General features: G+C 42.1%; 1 protein-coding gene across 6 annotated transcripts in view; it reads right to left on the minus strand.

Annotated features, from left to right (window-relative positions):
- The window catches only part of CYRIB (CYFIP related Rac1 interactor B), a 91,267-nt gene that overhangs the window by 32,951 nt on the left and 43,011 nt on the right, over nucleotides 1–15,305 (minus strand). For 5 of the 6 annotated variants that reach the window (XM_068672653.1, XM_068672650.1, XM_068672652.1 and 2 more), the window contains exon 2: nucleotides 8,938–9,017. The exons of the other annotated variant lie outside the window; for it this stretch is intronic. The gene's annotated coding sequence lies outside the window, so the exon portion shown is untranslated. The remainder of the gene's footprint in view (nucleotides 1–8,937; nucleotides 9,018–15,305) is intronic. 6 annotated transcript variants of the gene reach the window in all.

The following is a 15,305-nucleotide window of genomic DNA, read 5'->3' on the forward strand; positions in this document are numbered from 1 at the left end:
TGTCACAGCAGCTGGAGAATAGATGGGAGAAGCCCTCTACAGCCATCAGCGCTGGGTAGTGAATCAGCAAGTCAAGAAAAGCCTGGAGTTGACAGAAGTTAAATGCTACCCAAATACAAAAGAGGCACTAAGTAAACTTGGCATCCTGCAGATAATGAAACTTGAAAAGACTGGTAACAGGCTAACCAGGGGCTAAGCTCTGTGCTTTGGGTATCCATCTCACATGGAAGTGATACTGCTCAACTCAGCAGTGCATGAGAACAGATCCCAGAAGAGCACGAGCTCACCAGTAACTGTCAGCATGCAAACAAGGTCCTCTGCCCAGCTCCCCTGAACTTCTTGAGAAACCCCTACACATAAGCACCGCCTTGGCAGCAAATGTAACAGATGTGGACTGGTAAGAAAGGGGATTTTGCAGCTTTCCAACACCACGGTGCTTCCGCCTACAAAGAACTGAAGAGACTGAGTAGTAAGAAAAGACAACTTTGTTAGAAGGACCTTGATTACTTGCTGTGTCCTAGCTTGGTAGCTCAGCTTATCAGGAAACTTCAGAATTGCTCCACGAGGCAAGCTTCCACCACTAGTCAAAGCAAGTTCGCAAAGGATTCCTGCACTCCATTAAGTGTTAGGCACGCAGGCTTTAGCTTAATACTAGGTGTTCAGAGAACAATCCCCTTTGGTACCTTGACAGATAAAGTATTTAAATCACTTGAAGTTCAAGATCGCACTGGGATTTGCCTTGCAAGCATCACCAACTTGGACTCCGTGCAAGCCCGAGGTGGGCTGTGGCAGAGATGTCCTGGGTCCAGGAATCTGAGCATCACGTAAGTCTGAGGAGAATAGGACCTAGCTCAAGGACTGCACTGCTCAGGCATTTTTTTTTTTAAGACACTCCTGCTCTACTGCTTCAGTTACAAGCTTGAAATGAGCTTGAGGAAACCACTCCAAAAACTGGTTACTCTTAGAGCTGGAAGTACACACTGAAAAAAAATACAAAAACAAACCCAGTCCAACACAGAACCACAAGTCAAATACATCCCACATGCTGTGGGTAATAAAGAAAGAACGTTAAGAAACGTTTAGCAATAAAACTTGATTTTTGACTTAAGTAACACCAACTGATGGCTAAGCTATCAAAATAAATCATACCTAAGATTATGTTTTAAATAAATTCAAGGTTTCCGCAGATGAGCCCAGATTCAATCCTAGGTGGACGTGAGCTCTACCGTTGACATTAATGGTGCTAAAAGAAGACTGCTAAATCTGCATGGCAATCACACATTAAGTCTCTGCAGAGGATGTCTATAGCTACTTATCTCAGTTCTTATAACAGAGCAGGCAACTACTGGATTTACTTTAATACCACCTTTCTGACCTCTGGCTGTAGAAAGCATCAGCTCCAATCTTTCTTCACTGTTTGTTTTCAATCATCCCTCTAAAGCTAAGTTGGATCTTTACAGTTTGGGTGTTGTACTAAACTTTTCCCAATCCTACATCATTTCTCAATACTGCTTTATAGGATCCCTTGTAACTCAACCCTGTTTTAAACCTGTAATTTCATGACAGAAATGGTGGTCTGATATGAAAGCTTGCTCATTAGTTCTGGACCTGTGCTAGCCACCTTCCCAAAGCACATGCTATGCTTTTTGTCCTTTACTCACCGAGGAAAGTTCATTTATGCCAACACAGCCACTGTGCTATACAGCTGTATTAGCATTCAGCGCTTCACACTTGTCATCCAGACAGCTACGGGCACCCTCAGGTCCGTGTGCTCAGCTAGAAGTACAGTTAATTATTCAGCATGCTCCCAGAGAGGTCCACAAAGCACTGTTTCAGTTTCCCTAATGCTTAGCCCAAAGTCCTGGCCTCAAAGTAGTGTGGCAAATAGCTGTCAGGTTTGCTTCAAAGAAATTATTTCATGGAAGTTGAGATGCTGCACTATAGATTCACAAGAAGGGGACAGGGTTGTACGCATAAACCCTTCCATCCAAAAAGGTGGCAAAACCAGATAGTTCACAAGCTTGTATGGCATAAGAGGATATTCACATGCAGACAAGACTAATACTCAACATCTAATTTGGCATTTCATCCACTTACAACTACATTTTCCACATAAAAACATTATTTTGGCTTAGCAGTAACAGTAAAACTAACCATCATAAGCCTAGTTTTTGTGTCTTGTCAAATATTTGTATAGGAAAAAAAAAAAAGCTGCAAGTTGAAGTCCAAGTCCAAGGGTTTCCTTACACCAAATCAAAGAGTTCCAAATAATCCTTTTGCTTTCTCCAAGCAAGCGAGAATTATGCCATGTTAGGTAATGAGAAGACAAATAAGGGCTTTCACGAAAAGAGAGATTGGATTTGGGGCTGGGCATGAGGCCGGGGAACATGAACCGCTGTGTTCTGGGCTAAGCACCTTCGTGCCTTACTGCAAAAAATGGGAGAAGAGGAAGAAAGCCTGCAAGAATTATTGAAGCAAGTCCCGTGTCTAATAGCCAATTACACAAACACCTGAACTTGCTGTTTCTGGTAGTACGTTGTGTCCTGTATTTCTTCCCAACTTTCATAAGCCTAAATCCTCAAGCAATTCAGTCCCACACACGTTACACAAGCAGAATTCTGAACAGCTCTGTAGCAGTCAGGTTTTCCCTCCTCTCAAAGTGTTTAAGCATTCCTCTGGTAGGCACAGATACTGAATACCTGTACACCATTAAGTGATATTGCTGTTAGCTGTCTGTTTATTGCGTGTTTAACTTCCCTATGACTACCTAACCTTGCTATTTTTCTGCTATTAATGCTTCCTTTGAAGTTTCACCGTTAACACCCATTTGCGAAGTGTTCCTGAACGCCAGCCAAGTGATTCAACAGCTCTTTATCTGAGCCCTGTAAATGATGCAATTTTTGGGGGGGAACATGACAGTTGAAGAGAGTTGTGACTCACCAAGATGCGAGTAACAGAAACAAAGCCGTACCCTGTCCCAGGAAGCTTGCAGCAATACTCACCCACTTGCATAAGGAAAACATTAAGACAAGAAAAGGTCAAAAGGGCGTTCCCATTCACCATTATTAGGAGTACGTTATCGGCTCTGAGCAATCCCAAGACCCGTGCCCCATTCAGCAACACTTGCACAGAAGAGCCCTTATGTCTTACAGTCTAGACTCCTACACCCAGAGTAAACCACTTCCCTCAGGATTACACTAGGCCCTATCAACAAAAGGGAACTTCTGCCATGAAAGGGAACCAAGGGGGGAACAGAACAACCTACCACCCAAAAGATCTTCACTCTTGCTTTATTTTTGTTTGGTGAATTTTAACCATAATCCTCAACCATACAAGAAAATAAGACCTGAAGTCCCCGTTAACACCCCACCAGGTAGAACTGTAGGGTGACTCCAGACCAAAGCAGCTTAGGGTAGAGCTCCAGCAGCACCACAGCAGCATCCCAGCTCTCAGATGCAATGGATTCAGTTATTCCAGATTTTAAAGAAAACACTTTTTTAAAAAGCTTGAAACACTGTTCTGACTGAAACTAGCAGCAGTAAATGCTTCTCTCAGGCTCAAGGGGATACCTAAGCAGCTTGCTTCACCTCCTCCCAAAGATCCCTATTCTTCCCCACTAAGCAGCTCTCGGCAGCAGCTCACTCGCAGCAGTTCCTCATGCACAAGCCAGGAGCAACACCATGCAGGTGTCTGGCTCCATGGCAGAGCCTTGGGTCAGCAGTCAGTTGTGCTGGGAGCCGTCAGAGCAGATCCCCTGCAGCCAGAGGAGCCGTCCCACAGCGCTGGCAGTCCCCAAAGCACCTCCTACCTGTCAAGCAGTGCCTTCACCTCCACCCCGGCATCCATCCAGAGAGAGTGGTGATAACCATTCCAGCTCTAATTACAGGAAGGAAGCTTTTCACACCAGCTGAACGGTAATATTTCACTAACCAAAGATCATGATTACTCTAATACAGAGAAAAACATGGGTGATTGCATGCTAGTAAAGAATAATACGTGAGAAAACTCGAAGCAATCCTATCACTGTGTGTCCAGAAAGGAAGAACCTAACCAAGTTATTTTAACCTGCGACCTAAATGTTTATTCAGAAGCGTTTCAGATAAAAGCATGGTCAAAAATTCCATAATACAGACAAAAGACACAATGTGTAAATACCAGAGTCTAGGCCTAGCTCCTAGGGACCTTCACGTGCATTCAACAGCTTTGTCCAACAGACAGGGAAAAGAATAGAAGCTGTAAAACAAAGTCTTAATTGCTGCACTGTAATTTAGTGATACTGAGTCTCAACACCTGCACAGTATTTCTGCTCAATAAAATCCAAAATTACTTCCAAGATGAGATAAAAGGAAGCAAAAATAATAAAACTGCAGCTGCGGCCAAGCAGTAAGCTGGGCATTAACCAGATCTGAGGGACTACATGGTAGTGGCCCAGCTCCCTACAGAGCTTTTTAAAAAAAAATAATAAAATAAAAAATAAATTAGAAGTTTCCTTTGACAAGCATATAAGAGCCCTTCTGTAAGCCAGGAAGTGAAATAAGCAACATCTGACATCAACCTCCTAGAACAGACCATATAAAATGTAATGTGAAATCTCAATCACCTGTCTCAACAAGCACAGCTTTTCAGGCCAAATGCCGCTCTAGTGAAAAAAGTTTACATATTTTGCAGGTCTGTTTAAAAGCGACTTTTCAAAAAGTCAAAACAACCCTTAAATTAATGTCTTTGATTTGAAGGTTCATTGAACAAACAGAACTAAACAGTTCATGTTGTCCTGAGCAATTATTTACAGGTGAAGAAAAATAGCAGCTTCACCTTCATAAACAAAACGGCATGGCTCAAGTCTTGAGAAGAGCACAGTGTGCTATGCAAGCCATTAGACCAGACTGAAAACCTCACTTCTTTTTCTACTTACTCTACTAAGCGTTGCAGCAGGACTACTGCATATAAAGGAAGAACATTTTGGAACAGCTCAGCATTGAACTCCACTTGATCACAGTCCAAAAACAAAAACAACAACCTGTCATTGATCATTTGCAGGTTACTGCCATCTTCATTCAAGGTTTTCAGTAACTGTATGCCCACTGTGGGAGAAAACATACCATGATACATTGCATCAGCACAGGCAGACTAAGCACATATCAGCAATGAATGCAAAATTAGGCTTTCAAACCAGGACTGCACAGAAGATTATAAGCCTTTGATCTATTCCCATGCTATTGCAATCAGCCGTATTAAACAAGCCCCAAGACAAAATCCAGTAAATAGGAGATGGCTTAGTTCGACCTAAAAACTGCCAGCTATTCCTCTTTCCTGCCTTAGATACCAGCATTAATACAAAATAAATGGATGCTGATAAAAAAAATGAATAAAACCATCAGGATTTCTACCAAAATCTTTTCCAGCGAGCGACAAAAAACACAAGAGGTGTGTGTGCACTCAAGCTCCATTTTCTTAGAACCATTTCAACAAACCCACAATCACAGAGGTGACATCAGTTCAGGCTCTGCCAAACTGCAAAGAGAATTATAGGCAAACCTGCAGCAATACATTTAGAGCAACACTATCAAAGGAGATGGTTTTTAACTTTTGCCACAAATGGGAAGTAAAAGCAGTTTCCGTTGTCAGAAAGATATTCGTTTTTCTTTATGTATTTACAGTATGTGACCTTACGGTGATGGATTATTATTCTTTTATCCTGGTGGTTTCCCAATATCCTACAGTTGCTCTCTGGTAGGCTCTGCAGTAAAAGCTTTTCACGTTACTCACAAGCACTTGGAACTTCATTCCTTTCTATACTGGCTACATAAGGCTTCCCCAAATGAAAAACCTCCTTCTGAGCGCCCACATTAAAACTGCAGGTTTTTTAACACCTATTTCCTTGTTTAATAGAGGAAACATTTAGCATTGAGCAAAACAGAACAGAACCTTACTTTATATCTCTTGCAGCACGTTTAACTTTTATATAAACTTCCCAGGCAGTCAAAGCCATACAGAAGCCTGTAACATGTGCAATATGGCCTCGCTCAAAGTCTCTCTTCTGGATGAGATCCCTCATTACTAACCTTCCGTAGGCACGCAGGTATGGGGACAGCTAGAAACAAACCTCCCTGTTCTTTTCAAGTCTGACAGATACCAAGGGATCTGCACTAAGAGACTGAAATAATTGCTGAAGAAATTTTAAGGATTCTGCCCACAAGGAAGCAGAACATTTAAAGTCGTGTCAGCCAGACAAACGCTACCCTTGGAAGAGCTATACAAGCCACAACAAAGAGTTCCCAAAATTAATAATGAAGTGACAGGGATGCGTTTTGTTTCCACTCTGCAAACATTTCACCAAAGGTGTTTTCACGCTTATTAAAATTAGCACAAAATGCAAAACCTGTTAATCCACACACAGTGCAATAGGAGCGCTGGAACAGACTCCACAACATGTTAATCAGTTTAAGACATCTCCCCGCCATCGTTTTACAGAGGAACAAGTTTAAGTTACGTGGAAAGATTTTTAAATCTTCAAGTACGTGCACAAGTTCAAGCTGCCGCTGAGAGAAGCAGCTACAGAATAAGAATGAATAATTACCACAGATTATAGCTGCTCAAAAGCAGAAGATAGTTAGCAAGATCTTCTCTGAATGATTGATGCTCTGAAAAAACAATCCTGTACGAGGTAATATAATGAAAAAGAAAAGCTACTACATGAAAAATAGGGCAAACACTACAATGTTACATGTCCTTCACTGCCTGTGATAATGGAGTGCTGAATCATTACAGCCATTTGGGCCAGCCTGCCCCACACTAATGCCCAGCTGGCTAAACATTTCGATCTCAGTACCAAGATGCAGACACGTTGTGCCCCAAGTGACGCAGTGCTCACGACCACATTCTCTTTTCAGCATATTTCCAGAGTTGGGAGCTCCAAATTGAGACCTCAGTGAGCTCTAAGATGTGCTACAGCTGAGCAGGTTCTCACCTGGTGTCTTCCCAGCCTTTAAAGCTCATGCTGGAAACAGTGAGATCAGGTTTACGCAATGCTACCCCCAAGCTAATAAAGCCCTGCTTGGTCCTAAAGGAAATACTGAAGGAAGACAAATATTTTACCACTGTTGCAGACAAAGAGCTCCCTTCTAGAGCTACCCCGTTTCACTCAGCACAGCCATCCTGTTTAACTTCTTTTGGCAAGACATGGGGCTAGGGGAGTGGGAAGGGAAGCTCAAGTAAGGAAACACACAGATGACCTCTAGTACTGCCCTCACTGCTGGGCCAACAAGCATTTCAGTTGTGCCCAGGGCAAGCTGTGCACTCAAATTTAGATGTATCATTTGTTCTATCATGTATGATCAGAATAATCCAATACTTAAAAATGATTACAATACTTAAAAATGATAATTACAGTGCAGTTCAAGACTGATGTCAGTGAAGTACCTCAAACTGTGACGTACTAGAAACCACAAGGCTTTTTTTGCTGTAAACTGAAGGGGCACGCACTTTCAAACTGGGCATCTGGGAAGAAGTTTTATACACATTTTAGTATCTGGAGCTATTTTACAGAGCTCAGCACCAGAGCTCTCCAAATTATAGCTCACAAATAGCTGTAGCATGCAAACTATATATAAAAAAAGCCTAGACAAAGTCAAATGTTCTCGCTACGTCATTTCTGACAGATGCACATATATTAATGAGAGCAAAGCTCTGAAGGCTTGTAGGCTTGGCAGAGCAGCAGGACAAAGTGTTTTAATATTCTCTGTCAACCCTGGTTATTAGCGAGAGCTGTACAACACAACTTTGTTCTATCTCCAGTTGTTTATAAAACTTTGGTAAATTAACTGGCATGGGAAGCTTAATAAGCATCTGTAAATATTTGGGTCACTGAAGCTTAATGTTTCCTTACTGGCTAGGACGCGGCTTCGTTTCGCGTTTATCCTTGGACCCAGCTGCTCATCCCATTCTGGGCTAACGACTGTCTCCTGGGTTACTCAGCCCTGTAGCTCGAATGGTAGCAGTAACAGAAGCACAGGATTCAAGTTTTATAGAAGGTGTATAGTAAGGGATAGTCACAAAGGAAAATTGCACGCTTAGTTTACATCTCTCTGGATGCTTCCCCTCCCTACTGAAGACTACTATTTTATTTATACTGAGTATGTGAGAAGTGAGCTGTTAATCTGGTACCACCTATGGATGTACACATGTCAAGTCACATTCAGATGGCCTAAATTCTCAAGTTTCCTTGTGACTGGCTTGGAACAGCGTAGCTCAACCCCTTAACTGGGTTGGTACACTGCCAGTAAGAGGTTGTAGCTCTTCCCTGATGATCTTTTTACTGTTCTGAACCTACTGGCAACCTACAAATGATTATAAATGCCTGTGAATTATGATACATCCTTAATTATGTTATCATGCACTATTTTCAGTGAAAATTATGTCTCATTGAACACCCTTAGAATAATTAAAAGCACACTAATAACATCTACTAAAGCACCTGGAAATTTCAATTAGCATGCTTAGCCATGTTCAGCTTCTAAAACAGATTTCTTTTAAGTTTCCCTTTTTCTCTCCCTCCAGGCTCTGAAGCATCTGATCAGAAGTTTCAGTGTTCTGTTATGTTTCAAGTAAATAGCCTTTGTATAGTAAGAGGCACTGGTACATTGTATTAGTCTTACTGGAAAATGCAAATAGATGATGTTCAAAGTTCCACTCCAGAAAAAAGGTTATTTTTTTTCTCGCTTGGTAGGGAAGAATTTAATCACTCCATATTCTATTTAAATCCCCACATGCTACTGACCAATATTTTGCCTTTTGTCTGGTGAGCTAGAGCTAAATACAGTAAGTTACTGCATAGACTGTTTTTGGATTTAAATAGATCAAAATAATTTGCTCTCCTTGGCCTAAAATATTACAGAAAACAAACAGTCAACAAGCAAAGACACCTAAGGAAGTGTTTACCAGTTGGTAGTATCTTCTTGCAGTCTTAACAGAGAACTCTCCTTCCTCAGATTACCGATGCAGCAGCTTCTCTTCAGAATCTGAACAAACAGAAGAATTCCATTAAAATGAAACAATACACAGCATTTCAGTTACATCAGCCAGTGCCAGTGGTAAATCAGTGTTAGACCTGTGGTGCCAAGGAGCCAACGTGCTTTAGGGATCCAAGTAAAACAAACACTTGTGATTTTATGAATCTGACAGTACAAGCAAATAAAGAGGCATCCTTACAAACTGTTCTGTGAGTCAGTAAGGCAATTAGCTATCCATGATCACAAGCATCAGAAATAGAGTATTACATCTCAGCACTACGGAGCCAAGTTACATTTCATTGCAGCAGAAAAAAAGGAAGTCTCTATGGACACTGACATATACATATATATATAGAGAGAGAGAGAGAGTGCATACTGGGGGAAATGCTTTGTTGCTACAGTCAGTTCTCATCATTTAAAGACAGCTGAGGTCAATGACAGCTTATACCTTTCTGAACTTACTAAGATCACTTACATTTGCCGCTTCAAAATTAAGTTTCTGGTTTAGAAACTTAAGACTCTTACCGTGCAATTGAACATTTCCTATGGAAATGTTCCACTGAGATCTACTGCAAGCACTCCAGGTGTCTTTCTGTTTATTTGGAGAAGGTTTACACAACAACTAACACCTACCTTTTTTAGTGCAGTAACTGGGTGATGAACTAGCCAAACTAATGCCTTTGTGTTAGGGTATTACATAAACCTGTCCCATGGGGTAGGGGGGTGGCAGGCTTATCTCTCAGGGATTTCAGCTAATTTACCTATAGTTGAGGGGTGTCACTTCACCTGCCTCCACTAAAGCCAGGGGAGCTCCTACTGCAGGCATTGCTCCTGGTACCAGAATCTACCCCGCAGATACTTCACATCTCAAGGGTTCTTTTAAAGACTGATCCTCCCATCTGATCCTACAGTTCTCTTTGTTTCAGTAGAGAAGTCAACCCATTCCTGCAATGCATCTCATATTAGAGATTGCTTTAGAAATATAAAATACCTGTCACATTAATGACATCTGCAGATCCAGCTGAAGAGACATGAAATATTCAGTGATAATTTGTACTACTTCAGCTCCTTTTACCTTAGATAATCCTGATTAACGAGCATTTAATAGCAAACTATGCTGCTTCGCTGTGAAATTTCTAATCAGAAAACATCGTACTACTAATTTGTCCCAGCTCAGGAAGGAGGAAGGGAAAGGGAAGGGCTCTGCAGTATTGGGGCTGGCGGATTATTTGAGTTTTCTGAAAGCTATCATCAGAAGTTACTATCCATTCCCTCCTCCCCTTCCCACCAAAGAGCACTGAAACCCAAACAGCACAGCTAGGAGGAGAAGGCAAGGACTCCAAAGATTAGTAGGGGTCACTATCTAAAATTTAACTGATAAATAAAATAAATTTGTTCTATTTGCAGTCACACTGAAACAAAGTCTTTGGCTACAGATAGCTCAAAAGTAAAAAAACAACAAGAAAAGCACTGTTAATCAATGATAAATTTTGCTAGTTTGTGTGCACATACATGTACAATAAGCGGTACCTGGCCAGTTATCACCTGCCCCCCCTCTCAGCACTGTTGTATGAAGTACTGATTTGTTCCCCTGAGGAAGCAGAAATCCAAGAAACATCCATGACACCTTACTCGTTTTGTTAAACCACAGGCTTTGTTTCAACAATTGTTCTCCTAGCATATTTCAGGCATGGCTCCTGCCAAGGAGCTCTCTAAAGTTAACAGCTCCTGACAATTCAGTTAAACCCCCCTGATGGAAGCCGTAAGGTCTTATACTCACACGTAGCTCAGCACATTGCTGTCTTCAGCCCTGACAACTGGATTTGAAAGATCTCGGGGCTGTGACCACTTATGCAATTGCAACATGCGTAATTTCCTTCAACACTCAACAAATACTTGGATCCTACTGCTACACTGCAGTAGAAAATGCTTCCTATTCAGTACTAGAGAACAGATTTTTTTTTCAAGCATGACTGCTATTAAACAGAAAACTTGGGTTACACTTCCACTGGACCAACTCACATCGCCAGCTTTGTGTGTTCAAACCTCGTCATAACTACATTAAGTAGCACGAGGATTTTGTCTTACTAAAAGCTGTATCTAACCCAGTGTGGAGATCCTCCTGCCCCATGCTACCCCAGCTCTGCTCTCCCCCTGCTCAGTGCTCCCCATGCTGCAGCTTCACCCTAACACCTCATTCCTGTGTGCTGGCCATTCAGCCCAGGAGTTACAGCTCCAGAGCAACTCCAGATGGTAAAAGTCAACGTAGTAGAAGAGCAACAGGTACAGGGGAGCAGAGAAATCATGGCAACATCCACTCCCAGAGGAACTCTGATCTGCCGGTGCTGAGCAAAGAATTAAGCCTGGTGCAACATGAGGAACTGTCGAGGAAAGGCACTGCTGAAGATTTGGTCCCTACAGAAATTTGTAAAAAAAAAAAAATGAAATAAGAAAATAATAATCGAGCTTTCAAAGTAACTACCCCTTATATCCTTTTATATGGTCTAGATAATCTGTTTCCATTGATAAAACCTGTCAAGAGCTTGTAACCTATGATATAAACGACAACACTGAAGAATTAAGCAGCTGCCAGTTCAGCTCATAGCTTTCTGTCAGTATTCATTCAAAAAATAATTTTATTTCAATAGACCTCTGTGAAGCAAATTAACACTGTCTCTTTGACAGGCTAATTAGAATAGCTGGTAAACAACAGCAGAACACGCTTATTCTCAGAAGACATCCTTGCTTGCCCTCCGCATACCGCCCTGGCATGGCTTTGTAAGGACAAATCCAAAAGAAGGAAGCAGACAATAAACCTACCTGTTTCTGGCAAATTAGGGAGACCTCACCCGTTTACTTCAACCCTCACACCTCACCTATTCATTTAGGAGACCATCCCTTACCTTAGTTTTGTCACTGAAGGGGAAGGTGGAATTCAGCTCCCCAGCACAGTGCCCCATTAAATCTAGCTCTCCATACAAAACTCATGCTCATGAAAATTATTAACCATAAAGGTGCAAAGAGTCTTCCATGAGTCGCATGGTGTTTGTTTTGCTCTGGTGTACGTGTTTCAACAGGCACAACCTCAGCCAACACCTCCCAAGCCTCCACGTGTTGCCCTTATGTGAGCTACGAGAACCCGCTGCCATTAAAGGCTGCATCCTCCACAGAAAATAGGAAAGCCAGTAACAGGAGGTAATGCATTTTACTGAAAAAAAAAATCAAAAAAAAAATCAGAGTATTCCATGCTATAAAGTTTGCTGAAATATTGCGGCAAAACAGCCCTTATTGCCAGATACAGCAGTTTCTAGGCAGGGGTTGAAGTCACCTCAAGAGGTTTTTCAGGCTTTGCCAGTGTAAAAGCAAGAGCCTGCTCACAGGACAAACACAGGCCAGGTAACAGGGATTGCTTGGAAGGAAAATGAAATCAAAGTGTTTCCTTTAACTCAGCACAAACCATCAGCTGCCAACCCAACAGCCTCCAGTGCTCTGTCTTGCTCGCTAGGACACTGGCCTCACAGACACCACCAGGGTGAGGGCCTGGGGCAGCCTTAGCTGCCATTTCCTCTGTGATCCCTAACTTGGACAGGCAAAATTTACATCTCTGTGGGCTTTCAAACAACTTGACAGGGTAGGTAATTGTAACTAAAAGCTCTGCCTGGCTCCTATGTATAGGAATATTGCGAGCAGCCCTGAGGAGAAAGGCCTGAGGGTTGATGAGAAGCTCAACATGAGCTCTGGGGAGACCTTACAGCGCCCTTCAGGAACCTAAAGGTGGCCTACAGGAGAGGTGGGGAGGGACTCTGTCAGGGAGTGTAGTGATAGAACAAGGGGGAATGGCTTTAAACTAAAAGAGAGGAGGTTTGGATTAGATATAAGGAAGAAATTCTTCCCTCAGAGGGTGGTGAGGCCCTGGCACAGGCTGCCCAGAGAAGCTGTGGGTGCCCCATCCCTGGAGGTGCTCAAGGCCAGGCTGGATGGGGCTTTGGGCAACCTGGTTTGGTGGGAGGTGTCCCTGCCCAGGACAGGGGGTTGGAACCAGATGGGCTTTAAGGTCCCTTCCAACCCAAGCTACTCTAGGATTCCATAAATAACTCCATCTGGCATCAACCTGTATACCCAACACTGTTGCAGAGACACGAACCACATTTAAAATCACGTGTTAGACACATCATTATCTGTGCTCGACTTTGCTTAGCCCAAAACACAGAAAGTGGAGAAGACAGCAAAAGGAATTTGAGGCAATGCACCCTCCCCAACATGGATCACAACAGACTGTGAGTGACAACAACCCGTCAGCAGGTTAATGTATACCTGAAAGGTTCAATATAGGAAGATGGGTTAGAAAATCCCTATAAAGATCCTTAAGGATAACTAAGTGTCAGAAGGCTTCTGCTAGTTTATAAAGAATTCTGTTGCCAACCATAAGACAGCAGGCGAACTGAGCAGTCAAAATAACCCCTGCAGAGCTTCTGACAGACTGCTTGCTCTTCGTAGTATGGCAGCTATGAAAAAAGATCCAGTCCCCTATAAAAGCAGGAAAACCAATAAACGCTAGCATTCCTATAGATAGTTTCAACAGAAAACAAAACTTGGTTGAAAGCTTCCATCACTCACCAGAATGATGCAAAGTTATTTTTTCCTTGCCAACTTACAGTGCCAAAACTTCAATTTCCAGTTGGAAGAAGAAACTGTTCTGTGACTTGAGGAATTGCTGGTCAGAGAGCTATTAACATATCCCCAGTAGTTCCCTTCTACACAGCTGAAAAAGTAAGTTCTCATTTCTTTATTTTCAGGAGAGTAATGAAGCTGTTTAGGATCAAAAGAAACAATACTACAACTCAATAGTCTGAGCTTCAGCTGCAAATCACGCAGTTAATAATGATGATGCTCCAGTGCATAACAAAGATTAAACAAGTTGTTTCCAAAACACAGTCCAGCTCCATTTCCTCATAGCTCAAAAGCACTCGAGAGGTGCTCTGACTTCTGTCAATTGCTAATTTTCTTTATTTACCAGACTTAGATATTTGATGATACTCTTTACATGTTTGAGTGGGAAGGCACTGCAACATCCACGTACCAGAAGTTAATTCTGTGTGTAAAGTGAGGATTGTTCAGTTAAATGAAGAGTTGCAGAGATAGAGACAGAAAACACTCACACATAACCTTTCCTCCTTGTCCCCACAGCAAGTGTTTGGCATGGGTTTAAAGTACTACCAGTCCAACACAATGCATTAGCTGAAGTGTAGTTTACCAAACAAAACACTGACCGGCTTTTCTCTGTGAATTACTCCAAAGTCACAGAAAGGATTTCCAACTGTAAGTGCTTTTCTCCTTTTGGTGCTGTATCTCACCATCAAACACCAGACCTGACATTCTGAGCTCACAGTTGCATGGCTTAGACACCGTCCTTTAAAACATAGGTTCTCAGAATAACCTGAAGTATTACATAGGGTCTGAATCTGGGAATACTGCCTTTACCAGCTTTATTATAAAAATCTCAAGGCAAACTCATGGGGAATAGCTCAAGATGCAGGAGAGCTCATCCACGCTTCATCAGCTCTGGCTACCATTAGACCATACATCTTCCAGCCTGAATTCACTCAACTTATTGGAGCTCAGGAACCTGTGCCTACATTTACCATAAACACAGCAGCAGAAACACCACAGATCTTGCATTTAACATAAAACTGAAACCGCTAACAACAGATCTCTTCAACCATACAACGAGCATATTTCTTTATTTAAAAGAAATGTGGAACTGGAAGTACAGCTGTACTGATAGGAATCGTTTGAATATTCAAACATGAGACAGAGAATTTAACTATGGGCAGCCAGAATATATCTGAGGCAGGACTTGAGAAAAACACAAACATAACCAGTATTTTATTCAGTTCCTCTTTAAAATAGTTATTCATATAGTAAGGAGGTCAGCTGCTTCGAGTGGCTCAGCTCTGAGGTGAGCAGGCAGGACACAGATGAAGCATTCCCCAGCTTTGTAATGAAACAGGTTTTCATAGCAGGATGAAAACGGCAGGTCCACAGTTACACAGACTGAAGCAGGAGCAATCCTATTACTGGTGAGAGGATGCTCCTGATACAAGGCAAGAAAGAGAATATAGGAAGAGAGAACTTCGAAAATTTCTTCATCTTGAAGCACAGGCATCCCATCTTTTGACCTGAAATCTCAAGTTAATATTTTCTCCTTAATTATACTACACCTGGCCATGAGACTGAACAAAATATATTGTTAAAACTTGGAATTAACCTACAGGATGCACACAGGACCAGTCCTAA

This window comes from Anas acuta, chromosome 2, assembly GCF_963932015.1.
Source record: "Anas acuta chromosome 2, bAnaAcu1.1, whole genome shotgun sequence".
In the NCBI taxonomy this organism is placed as follows: Eukaryota; Metazoa; Chordata; class Aves; order Anseriformes; family Anatidae; genus Anas; species Anas acuta.